This window comes from Ovis canadensis, chromosome 11 (genome assembly GCF_042477335.2).
Source record: "Ovis canadensis isolate MfBH-ARS-UI-01 breed Bighorn chromosome 11, ARS-UI_OviCan_v2, whole genome shotgun sequence".
In the NCBI taxonomy this organism is placed as follows: domain Eukaryota; kingdom Metazoa; phylum Chordata; class Mammalia; order Artiodactyla; family Bovidae; genus Ovis; species Ovis canadensis.
Window position 1 is genome coordinate 27,294,553 of NC_091255.1, and position 20,159 is coordinate 27,314,711.

Here is a 20,159-nt window from a genome sequence, read left to right on the forward strand (position 1 = left end):
AGATACTGTTACAGAGCTAGGCTCCCTCATAGCAATAGGCCTAATAAGACCTTGAAGAAATAAAGACCAAGTGGCCGTGTTTAACCAGCAGAAATTAAGTGCCATTGTTAAGAGAGGTGAGATTAGAGTGGCAACCAGAGGGGCATGACCTACAGACACCTATGGAGAGAGTTAATAGAACACTGTGTACCTAGAGGAAATGAGGGCACCAGGGTTCATTGTGTATACCTTTTATTTTTTTAAATTAAAGTACTCGTGGTAAAGAATCCACCTGCCAATGCAGGAAACGTAAGAGATGTGGGTTCAGTCCCTGAATGGGGAAGATCCCCTGGAGGAGGGTATGGCAACCTACTCTAGAATTCTTGCCTGGAGAATCCCATGGACAGAGGAGCCTGGTGAGCTGTGGTCCTTAGGGTTACAGAGTCAGAGACGATTGAAGCAACTGAGCATGCATGCATAGTTGATTTACAACATTGTGTTAATTTCAGATGTACAGCAAAGTGATTTAGTTATATTTTTTTCAGATTATTTTCCATTATAGGCTATATTAAGATATTAAATGTTGTTCACTGTATTATTCAATAAATGCTTGTTGCTTATCTATTTTATATAAAATGGTGTGTATCTGTTAATCTCATGCTCCTGATATACCCCCCTTCCACTTTGGTAATCATAAACATGTTTTCTATGTCTGTGAATTTGTTTCTGTTTTGTAAGAGGATTCATTTGCATTATTTTTTTTGATATATAATATTCATCTTTCTTGACTTCCTTCACTTAGTATGATGTTCTCCAGGTCCATCCATGCTGCTGCAAATGGCAATATTCCATTCTTTTTTATGGCTTAGTAGTATTCCGTTATAGTTAGTTGGAGAAGGCAATGGCACCCCACTCCAGTACGCTTGCCTGGCAAATCCCATGGACGGAGGAGCCTGGTAGGCTGCAGTCCGTGGTGTCACACAGAGTCGGCCACAACTGAAGCGACTTAGCAGCAGTATTCCATGTCTGTGTGTGTATATATATCACATCTTTATCCATTCATCTCAATGGATATTTAGGTTGCTTCCATGTCTTGGCTATTGTGAATAGTGCTGCTGTGAACATTGGGGTGCATGTATCTTTCGAAGTTTTCATCTTTTCTGGATATATGCCTAGGAGTGGGATTGCTGGATCATATGGTAGCTCTATTTTTAGTTTTTTAAGGAACCTCCATAATGTTTCTCCTAGTGGCTGCACCAATCCTGTGTACACCTTTTAAAACTCAAGGATGAGTGAGGAGAAGTCTGAGGGAAGCTGCCCCCATAAAAAGTCACAATCTTCTGCCTGGTTTCTGGACCTCAGCCAGTGTTCAGATACAGAACCTAACAACTAAAGAAGGCTGGATTTCCAGTAAGTGCATATAATAACAAGTCCTTTGGGCCTTCCTGAATGTATAATTAGGAGAGATATACTTGGTAGTTGGCAGAAGCCCCACCTTAGTTCCTTGGCCTGTGGGATGAGTGGTTATAGTGGGGAAGGTCAAGTGGAAGCTTCTGAAACTGCCCCCTCACCAACCTAGCCAAGATTCTAAACTGAAAAAAAAAACCTGCCTCCCCTGGGGGATTACAGAAATTAGGGTACATTTGCAGAGTAGCCACAATGGCAGATATGGAGACTGTGCAGGGGTCTGACAGCATGGGCTCCAGCTCCAAGGCTGATTGGGCTCCTGATGCCACCACGTGCCCAACCTGCCAGCACCAGAGACCGAAGCTGAGTCCCCTCTACGGCATCATCCCTCAAAGGAAACCAACCAGCCAGGTGATGGCAAATTGACTTCTTCCAACCTAGAAGTCATAGTAGCTTATCTTGACTGGAATAGGTACACATCCTGGGTATGGGTTTGCTTTTCCTACCCTCTGGTTGGTTGGTTGGTTTCTTTGTTTTTAGCCCACATCACTGTTTAAGGGTCTACAGAATATTTGACCCACTGACACAAGATCCTAGGTAACATAGTACTGGACCAAAGAAACCTCCTTGCAATAAAAGAGGTGTGTACAGCAGCAGATTCCTGATCATATACCTATTGGTCCTGTGACATACCACATCACCCAGAAACTGCCGCTCTAAAAAGAGTAATGGAATGTCTATTTGAAGACACCCCTGAGGCCCAGATTAGAGATGATACCCTGAGAGGAGGGGGCACCATCCTCTAGGACAAATAATGTGCCCTCGTCAAAGATCACTATGTACTGCTATGCCCTCAGTAGGTAGGGTTCACAGATCTGAGAGCTGAGGGGTAGAAGGAGAGGCCTTGCTTCACATCAACCCCAGTGATCCATTTGGGGAGTCTCTGTTTCCCATCCTCACAACTCTGACTAGAGATCCTTGTTTCGAAAGGGGGAACTCTTCCACCAGGGGACAAACCAATAGTCCTATTAAGCTTCAAGCTATGACTGCCTTCCAGTCACTTTGGGGTGCTTGCACTAAGACACTAGCAGAGAAGAAAAGAAGTCACCGTCTTGGTAGAGATAAGTGACCCTGATCATCAGGAAGTTGTAGAGATGCTATTAAGTAACAGGGGGCAGAATAGAAGATGTCTAGAGATTTCCCTGGTGGTCCAGGGTTAAGAATCTGCCTTGCAAATGCAGGTGACCTGGGTTCCATTCCTGGTCAGGGAACCAAGATCCCACATGTTATGGAGCAGCTAAACCCGCCCACCACAACTACTCAGCCTGCAAGTCACAACTAGAGAGTCTGTGCACTGCAACAAAAAAATCTCACATGGTGCAATGAAGCCGAAATAAATAAATAGATATTTAAAAAAAGAATATGTCTGGCAATCTATAAGGACATCTCTTGGTACTCCCTTGTTCAATTATGATGGTAAATGGACAACTATAGCAGCCACATCTGAAAATGATGTGGTGACTAGAGGCTCAGATCCTCTCAGGGATGTGTGTTTGGGTCATTGTACCACGGAAGCCACCGAGAGTAGCACAGACGCTACCCTAGGGTCAGGGAACTCTAGAAAGGCAAGGAAATGGAGATGACCAGTGACAGTGGTGAGGGCTATAACTTATCCTACTAACTATACTCTTGTTAACTTCCCATTGGAAAAGAGACCAACCAAAAGCTATACAAAATAGTCTCAGAGTTTATATGAAGAAAGTGCATTTGAACAGTAGAAGGCTTTGACAATAGGGAACACCACTGTGCTTCAAGACTGAAGCCCTCATTTTGCACCGCCACCCCTCCTGCTGGGAGGATTAGTAGCTGGCTGATGCCTGTGTGAGACCCTATCGAGAAATTACCATCAGTTGAAAAGAACTGCCTTGTCCAAGGTCATATCCACTTCCCATGAAAACCCACTTTCAACCTCGGGGAACCCCCACTTCTGCAAGCAGCTAAAGGCCTGGCCCTCAAGGACTTTGCCTCAAGGTGGGACTACTCTCTTGGGCCTTCTCAACCGCGAAGCTCCTTGTGGGATTGGCCAAATCCTTTGTTGCAATTATGTCCTAGTTTAACTTCCCCTTCTGGCCAATCCTACTTTCTTGTTCCCAAAATGGATAAATCCTGAAGGCACTTCACAATGAACTTCCTGTCTGCAAATCTCCATCTCAAAGTCAGTTTCTACCTGAGATATCCAAGTTCAAATGACAACACTACTCACTAACTACCTGACTGGCAAGTTAATTCATCACTCTAAGCCTCACTTTCCACACCTATCAGTTCAGTTCAGTCGCTCAGCCCTGTCTGACTCTTTGCGACCCCACGGACTGCAGTACGCCAGGCTTCCTAGTCCATCACCAACTCCCAGAGATTACTCAAACTCATGTCCATTGAATCATTAATGTCATCCAACCATCTCATCCTCTGTTGTCCCCTTCTCCTCCTGCCTTCAATCTTTCCCAGCATCAGGGTCTTTTTTAGTGAGTTAGTTCTTCGCATCAGGTGGCCAAAGTATTAGAGTTTCAGCTTCAGCAACATTTATTAATGGGATGATAATAAAAGTACCTGCTTGGTGGTGTTAGTGGTAAAGAACCACCCCTCCAACCCCCCCCCCCCCCCGCATCTGCCAATGCGGGAGATTCAAGAGATGTGGGTTTGATCCCTGGGTCAGGAAGATCCCCTGGAGTAGGAAATGGCATCCAACTCCAGTATTCTTGCCTGGGAAATTCTGTAGACAGAGGAGCCTGGCAGGTTACAGTCCATGGGGTCACAAGAAGTTGGACACAACTTAGCACATACACAGTGTTTCATAGGCTGTCGTGAGAGTTAAATGAAATAATACTAATAAAGGGCTTGGCACGGTGCCTGGCATCCAGTAGGTATTTCCCAGTTGGTTAAAAGAACACCCAAAAAGCTGGAATAAAAAAGATCCAGTTTGACTCCGAAAAGTAAAAAGAAAGTAGTACTGGAAAGAGAGGAAGCAATGAGAGGGGAGTTTACATGTGTGTTAGCAGAGGTTCGGGGAGCATTTTGGTGGAGAAAAATACAGCACACACTGCCAGTTGCCTGGCCATCATTCTTTCCTTTTCCCCTCAGTTATGTTCTTAGGAACATGAGGAATATGTGTCCACTTTAAAAATAAACAAAAATCCTTGCCTTCCCAGACTCTGTTTCTACAAAAGATGGCCAACTGACCCAGTACTCCCAATGAGATATAAATAGGACTCTAAGAGGTAGAGTTTCCAAAAAATTTTTGGAATTATTTTCCTGAAACAAGAAGATACACTCAGCTGGCATGCATGAAGCCTTTTCATTCTTCTTCTTTCTACACAGATTCAAAGTAGGTATTCAAATACCTACTTGGAGTGAAGTAGCCATTTTGCTAAAGACTAAAGGAAAATGGGGTCCCTGACAATTCCTCAAGCAGTGATATTGGCCCTGAACTGCCTACTCCTGAAGTTCTGGTAAAACAAGGAAAACGAAAACTTCATTTAGTTATACTGGTGTGTACAGGTGTCGTTAGTTAAGTCACTCAGTCGTGTCTGACTCTTTGTGACCCCATGGACTGTAGCCCACCAGGCTCCTCCGTCCATGGGATTCTCCAGGCAAGACTACTGGAGTGGGTTGCCATTTCCTTCTCCAGGGGATCTTCCCAACCCAGGGATCAAACCCAGATCTCCCGCATTGCAGGCAAACGCTTTAACCTCTGCACCACCAGGGAAGCCCCACAGGTGTCATTACCTGTAGCTGAATGCCACCCCAGTTGACACCAGTGGGTATTAAGAAAAGAGAGAGGACATTAGCAGCTGCTGTTTAGAGATCTAGGGGAACAGAGCGGTGACTCCCTCAAGTGTTACCATGAGTTATAAATTGAAGAATGCATCTTTCATTTTTGGTTGCTGCATTCTTTTTCTGAATGCAATACCACCCCTAAAGCTGGGCCACATGAAGCCTAGGATTTATTTATTTATCGATCAATAAATATGCCATCAGAGTAGCAGGAGTATCGTTAGAGCTATTAATAGGAACAGCAGGGCTGGGGAAGAGCATGCAGAGGGAAACAAGAAATAGAAATTGACTCTATTATGACTTCATTCTTTATATCTGGGCCTGAACTAATATTTTTTTTCTGTCTACCTTTGAAAACTCGTCTGAGCCAGACAAAGACAAATACTGTAGGGTATCACTTACATGTGGAATCTAAAAAATAGTCAAACTCATAGAAACAGAGAGGAAAATGATGGTTGCCAATGGCTGGCGAGTGGGGGAAGTGGGAAGATGGTGGTTGAAGGGTACAAATCTTCAGTTACAAGATGAATACGTCCTACGGATATCATGGACAGCATGGTGACGTCAATAATACTGTATTATGGGACTTCCTTTGTGGTCCAGTGGCTATGACTCTGTTCCCAATGCAGGGGACCAGACCCTTACAGCCAAATGAAAATTAAAAATAATAATACTGTAGTGTATGTTTGAAATTGCTAAGACACTAGATCTTAAACATTCTTACAAAAAAAAAACAAAACCCCAAACCAACCAAACAAAAAACAGCTGAGGTAATGGATGAGTTAGTTAACTTGATTGTGGTAATCATTTCACAGTGTATACATATCTCAAATCATCCCATTGTATACTATAAGTATGTTGCCTCTTGTCAGCTATACCTCAATAAAGCTGGAGGGGGTGGAGGAAGCTGGCCTTATCCCCTCGTGGCTGAACTTTGCCTGGCCACCCCAGGCCTCACTCCCTGAAGCTTTAAAGCACTCGTCATCCTATCTTCATCTCAGGTTGTGCTAGGCTTCTGGCTCCTAGCAATACCAAACCACAGGAGAACCATAATAAATTTGCTCTGAATGATTAATCAAAGGGGAGCAGCTGGAAACAATTAATTACTGGCTAATTGTTATCAATTGTCTAGGTAACAAAAGCTAATATGAATACTCATCCTATAGAGTGTTCTCATCTAGTTATTTAAAGGTTCTCATCTAGTTATTTATCTAGTTATAAACAACTGAGAAAGAAATGTTTTTCCTTCAGTCTTCGGTGCTATAGTTGTCTCCCAAACTTTAATTTCAGAGAATTCTGAAATTAAATTCACTTTCACTATCTTTCACTTCTTCATTCATTCATGTCTGTCTATGGCAGCTAAGTGTTAGATAGGCCTTGTGATAGACGACTCAAGTCTTGCCCTGTAGAAGTGCAGTTACAAGAAAAAGACAGCTCTCTAAATTATCCTGCCGTTCTATTATCATAATAGAAGCTTCCTTTCAAGAAGTGCTTACAATGTGTCAGGTATTCTGCGCTTCTATGCAATATAAGGCACTTATGTACAGTATCATTTAAAAATTGTGTACAGCCTGTGAGGTGGCTGTTCCTAGCTCCTTTTTGCAGGTAAGGAAACAGAAGCTCAAAAGGGTGTAGGAATGTATTCAGGGCATTCAGCTAGTGCGTGGTGAATCTGGCAGTTAAATCCAGCCCCGTCTGACTGAGATGCAGGTCCATTCTGTTAACCATTGTACTGTTCACAGAAGACTTGTTGAAACACTCATCTCTCCATACATTCCATGTCCAGAGGAGTGTGAGAAATGCTATGCACTGTGGCTCCACCTTCTCAATTCACAGCGTCATTCTGCTTTATGACATAATAGTTTAGGTCAGTGGTACTCAAACTTTTCTGAAGACATATTCCTATCACTAAAACGATTTAACACTCATGCCCAGTATAGGTTTATTTACTTAAACATTCTACATATATTCTAAACTGTTCATTTCATTTAATAATGTGTTACTTTTTGTTTTCACTAGCATGTCAGATATTAGCAATATTATTAAAGATAGTTAATATATTATAGGGCTTCCCAGGTGGTGCTAGTGGTAAAGAACCCTTCTGCCAATGCAGGAGACATAAGAGATGTGGGTTTAATCCCAGGGTTGGGAAGATCCCCCGGAGGAGGGCATGACAACCCACTCCAGTATTCTTGCCTGGAGAATCCCCATGGACAGAGGAGCCTAGTGAGCTACAGTCCATAGGGTCACAAAGAGTATATATTATGTACAAATATATTATAAAGCTATAAAATATTATTAATAATGTTTATAATAATATTTTTACTGAGAGCATTATGATTGGGCTTTATCATGATTTTCAGCATCATGATTTATTGATCTTTTGAAAGTTCTGGTTCTAAATATCAGTTTATTTTGTTACTTCCTTTTTTTAAAGATGCGTTTTTTATTTATGTATGGCTGCGCTGGGTCTCCATTGCTGCGTGTGTGCTGTGCGTTGCGGTAAGGAGGGGCCACTCTATAGTTGCGGTGCTTGGGCTACTTGTTGCAGTGGCTTCTCTTGTGGCAGAGCGTGGGCTCTAGGTACTCGGGCTCAGTAGTTGTGGTGCACGGGTTTAGTTGCTCCACTGCGTATGGGAACTTCCCAGACCAGGGATCCAAGCCATGTCTCCTGCATTGGCAGGCGGATTCTTAACCACTGGACCACCACGGAAGCCCATTTTGTTAGTTCTGTAACGGCTACCGTAACTGAAAGGTTTCCTCTAATGATATTAGTTTTTCAGCCTCAGTCACTAACTCTGCAAGGATGCTGCTGCTCTTGCAACACATTCAGTATATTTCCATTTTCCCTGAGTCCAATCAGTTGTGCGTCTAAACTAATAAATGGATTCAAAATCTACTGAAACATTTCTTTCTTACCTTTAATGGGTGAAATTGTTTTACTTTCAAATTTTAAAGTGTGCATCTCTGAGAATTTTTATGTGTGCACACAAGTTTTTTTCAGGAAAAAGCCATGTAACTATGAAATAAAGAACTATTTTCAAAATGTTCTCTCCAAGGACTTCCCTGATGGTCTAGTGGCTAAGAATCCAGGCTCCCTATGCAGGGGGCCCAGTTTTGATTCCCGGTCAGGGAACTAGCTCCTGCATCCTGCAACTAAGAGTTCTATGCTACAACTAAAGATCCTGCATGCCACAACTAAGACCTGGAGCAGACAAATAAATAAATACAAATAAGTATTTTTTTAATGCCCTTTCCATAGCATGTTTCATTAGGAACAGAGTTAGTGACTCTCTTCATCATTGTCAGATAACACCTTTATCTTGTGTGTGTGTGTCTGTTTTTTTAAAAAAATATTTAGAGTATTACTGACAGCGTCTCTCCTTCACAAGAAACCTCCTTATAGCCCTAAGGTACAAAAGATGATTGTTACGCAAGTACAAAGACGTACCTTGTCTTGGATCCCAGAAAAGAGTATATTCTTTATCATCTGTGGAAGTCTAAGATAAGGGTTTATCTTCGTCCTGTGGAATTCCAAATGTGGGGAATAATTTCATATTGGTCAGGTTCTTGGTTGCACACATTCAGAGGCCACCTGCAGTTTACCTGAAGAGAAACAGAGAGTCCTGAAAGGATATTGATGGGTCACAGAACGGATGGGGAAGCAGGGTGATGGGCCCCAGGAAACAGGCAGGAACCAGTGGGGGTGAGTCAGCAGGAAGCCCAGCCAAAGACAAGACACAGGAACATTACTCACGGCCACAGGCACCGCTGTGAGTGCTCTCCAAGGGCTCCCGGGTCTGTGCGTCATCACCCCTCCGTAGCATCACTCCCGGCTGGAACATCCCGTTGGCTGAGCCAGAAAGCAGAATAGGGACTTCTGGCCTCTTTGAGCTTCTGCTGCAGGCAGGGGCCCTCCCTTCAAGACCTTCAAGACCTTCCAGACCTTCCAAGGGTGGAATTCCAACTAAATAGAAATGAGATTTAGGTGCTGCATAGGCAGAAGAAAAAAATCACAATTTGGAAATATCCAAGAAAGAACTATTTTCGATCTTCTCATTTTAATTCAGAGACATGGTAGGTTTTTAAAGGACATATTTGAGATCCAGACTATTCAATTTGTCATACGCAATACTTTGGAGGGCAGAATGGGAGACTGGATTAAGTGTGCGGCTTGAGCCTGTGTTTGAAGGCCAGGTTGGCTATTTCCGAGCTGTATGGCCCTGGGCAAGAAAATCAGCCTCTCTGAGCCTATTCTTATTTATAAGATTGGGTCACTGTAGTACCTGCCTCACAGCGTTGGACTTTGAGGTTTTTGTGAGATAATGTTTGTGAAGATTTTACCAGTGACTAAGACTCCACACTCCCAACGCAGGGAGCCTGGGTTCGATTTCTGGTCAGGGAACTAGATCCCACATGCTGAAGCTAAGGATCCCACATGCCAAAGATCAAAGATACAGCATGCTGCAACTAAGACCCAGCGCAACCAAATAAGTAAATTAAATAAATAAATATTTAAAAAAAAAAAAGATTGGGCACTGTTAACTCTTACAAAGATGAATGAAAGTTTAAATAAAATGCTCCATTGAACATTAAATTCATCAGGATGCTAAGAAGAAACAGGCCTGGCTCTATTCCATCACCCTGAAACCAGGGAGCACTATTTCTTTTGACACCTTGAAGTGTGCTTCTTTTTAAAAAAGTGTTTTTTTAGGTTGGGCTCCTCCGAACCAGAGCCTGAGGTGAGAAACTGTGTGCACATGATTTATTAAGGAAGGCTCCCAGGAGAAATCAGTAAAGGAGTGGGCGAAAGGCAGAAAGGAAGAGACCAGTGAGGCTGCCATCTGGCCTGGCAATGCCAGGGATTCTAGAATGCAAGTCACACCTGTGCAAGGCCCTTGCACTCTGCACCTGTGGTCATCAATTAAGGACCACCTTAGGAGGATGAGAACTGCTAGGAACTTCCGAAACCCTGCCCTGGAGGAAAGAGGGGCTTCTGAAGCCTCAGATTAGGTTCCCAAAGAAGAGTCACAGGTGAGGCCATTGTAAACAAAAGCACACTTGAAGCTGGGGAGAAATGACCCAAATGGTAAAAAATATATGTATATGTCTGGGAGGATTTGGGCAGAGACTCCGCATCCTGCCCTCTCTAATGATTCGCTTATTGAGACCCTGAGCCTGGGGGATCCTCAAAAGGCACTACGGTGAAGAGAATCAACAGCCCAGCAACACAAACCATGAAGGAACATTTTAAGAGGCATTTGATAGTCTTGGAGGACCATAAAGAATTAAGATGTATCTGCTACTACTAAGTCACTTCAGTCGTGTCCAACTCTGTGTGACCCCATAGACAGCAGCCCACTAGGCTCCTCCGTCCCTGGGCTTCTCCAGGCAAGAACACTGGAGTGGGTTGCCATTTCCTTCTCCAACACATGAAAGTGAAAATTGAAAGTGCAGTCGCTCAGTCGTGCCCAACTCTTTGCAATCCCATGCAGCCTACCAGGCTCCTCCATCCATGGGATTTTCCAGGCAAGAGTACTGGAGTGGGGTGCCATTGCCTTCTCCAAAGTCCTAAATTGCAAATTACTATGTATATAGGAGATAAACGGCAAGGTCTTCCTGGGTAGCACAGGGAACTGTATCCCATATCTTGTAATAAATTACAATGGAAAAGAATCTGAAAAGAATATATGCATAAAACTGAATCACTCTGCTGTATACCAAAAACTAACACAAGATTGTAAATCAGCTATGCTACGTGTGCCTGCTAAGTTGCTTCAGTCGTGTCTGACTCTTTGTGATGCTATGGACTATAGCGCACCAGGCTCCTCTGTCCATGAGATTCTCCAGGCAAGAATACTGGAGTGGGTTGCCGTGCCCTTCTCCAGGGGATCTTCCTGACCCAGGGATTGAACCCAAGTCTCCTGCTGCTCCTGCACTGCAGGCAGATTCTTTACCGCTGAGCCACTGGGGAAGCCGAAATCAGCTATACTTCAATTGAAAACAGAAAAAAAGAATTAAGGTGACTTCCCACTTCTGACCTTCTGTGATTACTTTTTGTTAACCCTTTCCTGTTGGGAAGCACCAGCACGTGGTGGTTAAGAGGTACCCATCAATTAGAGCTACAGAGTCTTGGTTTTCAATATAGAATCTGGCCTCAGTTTCCTCATCTTTAAGACAGGGACAATGGGGACTTCCCTGCTGGTCCAGTAGCTAAGACTCTTCACTCCCAAAGCAGGGGACCTGGTTCAATCCCAGGCCAGGGAACTAGAGATCACATGCTGCCACTAAGAGCTTGCATACCACAACTAAAAGGTTCTGCATGCCACAACGAAGACTGAAGATCTGTGTGCAGCAACTAAGACCCTGTGAAGTCAAATGAATAAAATAAATATTAAAATAAATAAATAAATAAAAATAAAAGAGGGATAATGATAGTACCTACCTCATAGGGTTATTGATTCCTTGATAAGGAATCAACCAGTTACTCACTGTAAAGCACTTAGAGTGGTATTTGGTAATAAGGTAAACACTCTATTGCTGCTGTTGTTATTGTTCAGTTACTAAGTTGTGTCCAATTCTTTGCAACCCCATGGACTGCAGCATGCCAGGGTTCCCTGTCCTTCACTATCTCCTGGAGCTTACTCAAACTCATATCTTTTGAGTCAGTGATGCCGTCCAACCATCACCCATCATTTGGCCAAAAGCAACATGCCTGGACCATGGCTGTCAAACAACTAGATGAATGGGAAGAGTCTTTGAAAATTGGTTTGTGGATTCTGAGTAAGTGGAATTGTACAGAGCAGCTGTATATGAAGTTGAGATAAGTGGACTTACCTGGATGGCTGTGTTGCTAGAGATCTCCTATCCTCCAGGATACCCACCCTCAGACTAGGGCACCTCGCTCTCTCCTCCCAGGTAAAAAACAGCAATATAGGGGAAGGGTTTGGAGTCAGACTGTCTGGTCTGGGTTATATCCTGATCAGAAACAAACTGGGTGACCTAAGCTAAGCATGGAACCTCTCTGAGACTCAGTGTTCTCATCCATAAAATGGAGTTGATTATATTAATAATACCTACTTCATAGCGCCTTTTTTTTTTTTTGGATATGCCACGTGGCTTGCAGGATCTAAGTTCCCTGGCTTCAGCCGTGAAAGCATCGAGTTCTAACCACTGGACCACCAGGGAGTTCCCTGGTTTTGTTTTCAATTTTGTTTCTTCAAGGTTCATTGGACCTATAGCACATTGCCTGGTATGTATTGTGTGATTAAAACATGTTATCCATTATTATTTGGCCAAAACTCCTGAAACAAGCTTCATTCTTATCAGGTTTATTTAAATATCATCAGCTTTTTGGTTAGTTATGGCTTATAAAAGCAAAATATAAAAATAGTATTATCTTTTCAGGCTGAGAAGAACGTTTTCAAACTTAAAAAAATAAAAATCAGTGAAGCCTTGTTTTCAAACCAATTTCTGTTAGAAGCCTGATGTGTAAAACCGATGAAAGCTGCTCTGGGGGGTGGAGCCTAGACAGCTGGCCTCATCCTTCTTTCTCAGCTGACATTTCTGACACCCTGGGGAGCCCTGGACTCCTGGAATAAGAACATCCCCCATATTCCTGCATTTTTTCTAGTGTCTTCTTATTTTACAGTCTCAAGTTCACTAGGGGAAAGTGGCTCATTCAAGATCTCCCCAACTCAGTGGGGGATTAGGAGGTACAAACTACTGGATGTAAGACAGGCTACAAGGATGTGTTAAACAACATGGAGAATATAGCCAATATCTTGTGATAACTGTAAATGGAGTAAATATTTAAACTGTATTAAAAAATAAAAATTAAATTGGGACTTCCCTGGCAGTCCAGTGGTTAAGACTTCATGCTTCCATGCCCCAAACCAGGGGCACATGTTTGATCCTGATCAGGGAACTAAGATCCCACATGCCACATGGTGAGGCCAGAATAGTTAATTAATTAATTAAAATTTTAAAAAGATCCCCCCAGCTGGAAAATAACAGAGTAGGTACCTGAATCCAGTCAATATTTCCTTTGATAGTTTCTCACACTTCCATCATCTGAGCAATTCTTGGTTTTGCTGACTAAAGTAGCATTTGATTGGTTTATTTGACAATTACTTGCTTCATAATGTAGTTCCTTGCTGTGATTCCTGCCTTTTTAAAATTCTTTACTGTTATAAGCAATCATATCCATGAATCTGACATTGGATGCTATATATTTTCTTAGTTTACATTTAAACTAAAAAGTGTAAAAATATAGAAGTACTTTTCCGTACACCATTTAAAGCTTAAGTATGTACACCCCACAGACCCTCCCAGTGATTTCCGTAGTACATTTTGAAAAATACTGCTCTGTGTGCAAAAAAGAAAATACCTTAGCTTTAAGGAAGCCAGTTCAGGGGAGGACCCATATCTTTACCAGTAACCAGGAGGTTCAGGCCTCTCAGATGGCGTTAAGTGGTGAAGAACCCACCTTCCAATGCAGGAGACTCAAGAGACACAGGTTCAATCCCTGGGTTGGGAAGATCCCTGGAGAAGGAAATGACAACCCACTCCAGTATTCTTGCCTGGGAAATTCCATGGACAGAGGAACCTGGCTGGCTAGAGTCCACGGGATCACTAAGAGTTAGATGTGACTTAGCATTCACACAGGAGGTCCAGGGATTTTCTGGGCCCTGTTCCCTGTGGAATTCAATTCAATAGGATGACACAAGTTTAGAATGAGTTTAAAGGATGATTCCAGTGGAGCTGGTTTGGGTCTTAGTTTTTTGTTTTGCTTTGTATTAACAGAAACAAGATGTGGGAAGTCACTGAACCACAAGCTCTTTGGAAACTGTCTCCCGTTCTGTAATTAAATGGGTTCTAAGCACTATGAAATGTTTGGATTTATAACTTTTAAGAACTTTTCTGTATGCCTTTACTGTGTACACTTTACAACTTCCGAAAGTTGCCTTTGTAATCACAAGAAGATGTTGCAGGGCCTCATACAGTGAGGAAATAATTCACACCTTGGAATGCGAATTGCGCTTGCTCTTCAACCCAGAGGCTCAAAAGGCAACAGGACCCATGTGCAATGGTATACACCCTGTCTTGTCTGGCTGAATCTGGCTTTCGAAATGAAGAGAAGAAAATAATTTAAGTTTTGCCTAAAAATAGTCTTTTTAAGGGTTCCCCCTCCTTCAAATAATGCACCCACTATAGGCTGTGCTAGATATAGAAATGTAATGCTTTTTCCATTCTCTTCAAAGGTCAGTTTGTTAGTTTACCTTTTCCACTTGGTGCAACTCCTATTATTGGCTTGTCACCTTAGATCTGACACAAAGGTGATGTAAACCAGAACCAGTCAGATGCACTCCTCGCTTAGATTCCACATACAGAAGATCAAATATTTGGGATCTCCCTGGGGTCCAGGGGCTAAGATTCTGTGCCCCCAATGCAGGGGTCCCTGATCAGGGAACTATATCCCACAAACCCTGCATGCCACAACGAAGACTGAAGGTCTCATGTGCAGCTACTAAGACCCAGCACAGCCGAGTAAATAGATTAATTATTTAAAAAATACCTAATATACTTTTTCCATTTACACAAGTATCAGAGTCCCAGTGTTTGCAAAAGACTTCTAGAAATTTGGGAAACACAGATTAGCTAGTAAAGCTGGCCTTTACAAATGAACTTTAAAAAATCAATATAAATATATGTATAAAGCATCATCAGTACACTAGCTGAAAGCACAGACCTTCATTTTAGACAAACCTGAGTTTGAATCCTGACTCTACTGACTGAAACTTGGAGTCAGTTCATAAACTTGCTGTGCTTCAGTGTCTTCACTTATGAGGCAAGGGTACAAAGAGTACTGACTTCATAGATTTTCTTTGAGGATTAAATGAGATAATGCACAGAAAATATTTAGAAGAGGGCTGGACACACCGAAAGCATTCCAAAATATGCTAGCTATTATTTTTGTTGTGATCCTCATAATTACTACCATTCTGCCACACAAATTATTAATACCTGAAGTAGGTGTGGTCGTTGTGACAGATTTAATGGACTGGCTCCCACAACATCCACTCCGACCCTTTCTAAAACCCCCAGCACCTGAATTCCTTTGTAACTAAGGTTTTACATAGGACCCAGGTTCTGCTGAGTCTGTGCAAGTGTGCCCCATAAAGGTGACAGTGACTCAAATGAAGTGACAGTTTCATGTGGGTGGATCCGTTTTCTTTTGAGAATGACAGTGGAGAAGCTTTGGTAAAAGTTCTAGTGTCCAGAACTCCCCGGGCAGTCCAGTGGTTATGTTGTGATTTTAAAACAAGAGCAGAAATAGATGAGAAACCTGGTAAAACTGAAACCACACTTCACCCAGGACTCTGCCCCTCACACACTTCCACTGCAGAGAGTGTCCCATCCCTGATTCAGCAGGGTTCCATGCAGCCTGATGCAGCTAAAACAAAAAAAGATTCCAGTGTCCAGTGCCTAGAGTCATAGGTGTTGAGTGGTAAGCAGCCTCAATGGTGTCTCCATGAGAACAGTGCCGTTTATGGTTGGGCATTTCTCCAGAGACTGTTCTGGCTGTGTGGTATGTCAGCCTGTTTTCCTGGCACTGATGAAAATCCTCTAGCCTACCTAGTAGCCTGTTCTGATCTTGTTCTGTTAAAACTAGCTGGAGTGAATTCTGTTGCCTGCAACTAAGGACACAGTGATTATCAAGCGATGAATACATAATTATCAGAACAAAACTAATCACCACAGTCAAAACGTTTTCTTTACTAAGTATATTCCGTTTCCTAAAGGGATCAAGATCAGAATGTATAAAAACCTTCAAAATGCATTCACCCTAAAAGATACCACATGAATGGAAACTTGTTTTGTTGTTGTTTTTAAGGCTTAATTTTCTTCAGCAGCAGAAAGGGGATCCCAGAAAGTCAGTTAGTGTGTATATGTACTTGGCTCAGTGTGTTGTATACAGTTATTAACATCCTACCCTCTAGAATGGCACCCAGGAGTGTGCTCAATTATAATGATAAGAATGCCTTGAAAGACACTAACAAGGGCACTGAGACCCATCTCCAGACAGATTTTGAATTGACAAAAAATGACAGTGCGATGGGTAGAGTCCTGGGTGAAGTGTGGTTTCAGTTTTACCAGGGTTCTCATCTGTTTTTGTTCTTGTTTTAAAATCATAACATAAAATTCTTTCCTCCTGCAAACACTGCTCTTAAAGGCATCTTCTCTGAGTGAGACAGAGACCATCCTTGACAATTCGCTTGTCATTTAATACCTGATTTCCCATTTTCCCCCTTTACATCCTCCTGGCAAAGTAAAGTGATCACTTTAGTGCAGATCAGGGAACTTCCCACAATCCTGAACCAATAGGTGGAACTGTCAAGTGCTTAAGTTACTTCTGTCTTTCTCCAAAAACATTCATAAAAATGCTGGATGGACTCCTGGCTTAGTCGGTCAGATGGTATATTTGTTTCCTAGCGCTGCTGTAATAGTTGTCACAAATTTAGTGACTTAAAGCCACACAGATGTATTATCCTTCCAGTTCTAGACATCAGAAGTCTGAAATCAGTTTTACCGGGATTTAGCCAAGCGTCCACAGGATTTGTTCCTTCTGGAAATTTCAGGGGAGAATCTGTTTCCTTGCTTTTTTCAGGTTGCCTGCATTCCTTGCCTCCTGGCCCTTTCCTCACATCACTTCAATCTCTTGTTTTCATGGCTGCAACCCCTACTACTGACTCTGACCCTCCTGCTTTCTTCTTATGGGGATTTTAGGATTACACTGAGCCCAGTTGGATAATCCAGGACAGTTTGTTCATCTCAAAATCTTTAACATCCCTTTAAAGTATTTTTGACATCCCTTTTGCCCTATATGGTAACATTCACACATTCTGGGGATTGGGATATGGACATGGGGTGGAGGTCAAGAACCAGAGTTCTAATCATGTTTTCTCAGTCAGTGGGGGCTTATTATAAGGTTACATGGAGAGATTAGAGAATAGGAAATAAAACCAACTGGCATTTGAGATACAACACAGATACCTGATTATATTTCTGGCCTCTCAGCAACAGATCTTTTGCTTGTGACTCTAGACTTCACTGATATCATGACTGTCTCTACTTCCTCTATTTCTTACTAATTATCTCAGCATCTCTTACAGTCAGATTTAACCAGACACCATCCTTCAGAAAGTCCTCCTTTTCTGTCATGCTCTTGTATCAGGACATCTCATTGGCTGCTATCTAGCCTACAAAGGACAACTTTTGAGTCACGTGCCAATCCTTAGCCAATCCTTGGCTTTGGCCAAGGAAGCATGACCACAGGACCCAAAACATAGCCCCCAGTGCATAGGAACCACAAACATTTTTCTCTGAAAGGGACTGAGAGGTGGCAAGCATTCAGAGATTGTCAGACTCCTCTCCAAACAATCAGTGTCATAGACTTTTCTCTAAACAAAACAACAATCAATGACCTCAGAGTTTGGGCAGTAATTTTTTACCACCTGATTTTAAAAGCTGGTACATTTATAAGTGCCTGTTACAAATGAGTTTTAGTTACCATTTACAAAGTATTCTTAAGAGGAAAAAAAAATTGTAAAATGTCCAAAAATGAATAAAGAAGAAGTTCTCCAGGAAGTTATGACATCATAATAGCTTGTAGTCTAATCACTGGCAAAGATATGCACATCATTAAAAAATGTCTTCAAGGTCAAAGGCCTTTATGATACTTCAGATTACATAAAGCAACACACTGAAATTCCCAGATCTTGGTCATCCAAGAAAAGTAAACCTGACAGCTTCCAGGACACTGAGTTTAATTCATTTGATAAACATTCACTGTCTTTCATAGAGAGATGAGATCTAGGAAAGGGGGGAAGTCATATGCAGCGTAGCACAGACACAAACTGACTTCTCTTTCATAGGAACCAAAGAGAGTGTTACACGCTCGGATTATGTCAGATAATCATAGGCTCAGCCACTGGATTAGTCATATCATGAATTTCATAATCACTATGTAATTGACACAGACCTTTAAACAGTCCTTTCTTCCTGGAAGCCAGTTTATTGCTGGAATTAAATGAACTGTCACTCTGGGGAAAATGGAGCCTACTTTTCACTTGGCTCACCTTGGCTGTGAGTAAGAAAGAGCTTTCCAGGAGTGCGTGTTCTTCCTCTCCAAGTTGTCCAAGTGGAAACAAGTAGATTGTCCTTAAGGATGTAAAGATTCTCTAAGCGGGAGCCTGGAGCAAAGGTAAAGGAGAAAGTGTTTAATGCCCAGACTGTTAGAAGTAATGGACTATGCTGTGTGCGTTTCCACTGCATCAATACCAGCACGTAATTAAACCTCCATGCAGCCCGGGCACACCCATTCTAGCCTGGACTCTTAGAAGAAGAATGACTCAAGTCAAATGCCTTGGCCACTTGCCAGTCATTTGACCTTTGGCAAATGGGACTGACCAGGGTGCTTGTTCAAACAGGACTGTTGTCATGATTAGAAAGAGGTAAAATAAGATGGAAGCAGGCAAAACGCAGTTCACTGTCTGAATAGACGCCTCCACAGACCTCACTCTTGTTATCTATCATCCGCTCTCACCACCTCAGACCTCGAAATCCTGTCTAGAGTAATGTCACACTCCTCAAATCACCAAACGCTTTCTCTCTTCTTTGATGCTTGGTCATTCTAGGCTCTCCAGCAGCCCACACACTCTTTCCAACACCTGAATGTAGTCTGGGTGCTACCTGAGAGCGCTCCATTCAGCTTTTGATGATTTCTTCTCCTCCTCTACGTTCTAAGAAACTGTCTGCTATTTAAGATCCTCCTCTCTTTCTTCCCCTCCAGTTCTTCATTCCTGGTCTTCTCTTTCCCTAACCTTGTCCCTCCAGAGGCCAAAGTCTACCGTGGATAGGAAATTTCCCGTCAGGTTTAGAACATGTGAACTGTGGTCAGGTTAGAAGAAGAAAAAGGGGAAGGAATCATGCCTGTTGCTTTATTTTTTTCCACATAAATTCAGCTCTTCATAAATTACTCCCTATCTTTATGCAGCTTCTCAACCTTCTTCTTCTTCTTTTTTTTTTTTTTTTTTGTTTTGTTTTTTTGTGTGGCTATTCCACACAGCTTGCAGGGTCTTAGTTCCCCAACCAGGGACTGAATCCAGACCCCAGCAGTGAAAGCACTGAATCCTAACCACTAGCTGCTGTTCGGTTGCCAAGTCCTGTCTGACTCTGTGATCCCACGAACTGCAGCATGCCGCACTTCCCTGTTCTTCACTATCTCCTGGAGTTGGCTCAAACTCATGTCCATTGAGTTGGTGATGTTTCATCCAAGCAGCTCGTTCTCTGTTGCCCCCTTCTCCTCCTGTCCTCAATCTTTCCCAGCTGCAGGGTCTTTTCTAGTGAGTCAGCTCTTTGCATCAGGTGGCCAAAGTGTTAGAGCTTCAGCTTCAGCATCAGTCCTTCCAATGAATATTGAGGGTTGATTGCCTCTAGGATTGACTGGTTTGATCTCCTTGCTGTCCAAAGGACTTCCCTCAACCTTTTCTTAATCCCCTTCGATTTATTGACAAATATTGGGTATGATCAAGAGCAGGTTTTGCAGTCACACTGCATTTCCTGGCCTCCATGGCAGTCAAATTAGGGCCAGATGACAGGGTTCTAGCCAGTTGGATGAGGGTAGATGTGTTGTATGTGACTTATATACTTGGCCCCCAAACATCTTACACAATCTTCCACATTCTTTTTCGTCACCAGTTGGGTCGTTGGATGGAAAAGTTCTAAGGAAGAATTTCCAGGAGGCCCTGGGGAGCTATGGGGCTCCAAGATAGAAGGGGCCTGGATCCTTGAGTCACTACTTGGAAGAGATTGCCCAGGAGAGCTGCCCAACTCACTGTGAGGTGAGGGGGAAATAAATCTTTGTTGCACTAAACCAC

General features: G+C 42.7%; 1 long non-coding RNA gene across 1 annotated transcript; it reads right to left on the minus strand.

Annotated features, from left to right (window-relative positions):
- Positions 1–5,995: 5,995 nt before the first annotated feature.
- LOC138447265 (uncharacterized) lies at positions 5,996–18,473 on the minus strand. The gene is made up of 4 exons (XR_011259758.1): positions 18,360–18,473; positions 8,975–9,184; positions 8,669–8,823; positions 5,996–7,063 (listed from the first exon to the last, which is right to left on the minus strand). It is a non-coding gene; the product is annotated as an uncharacterized lncRNA (long non-coding RNA).
- Between the last annotated feature and the right edge of the window lie 1,686 nt (positions 18,474–20,159).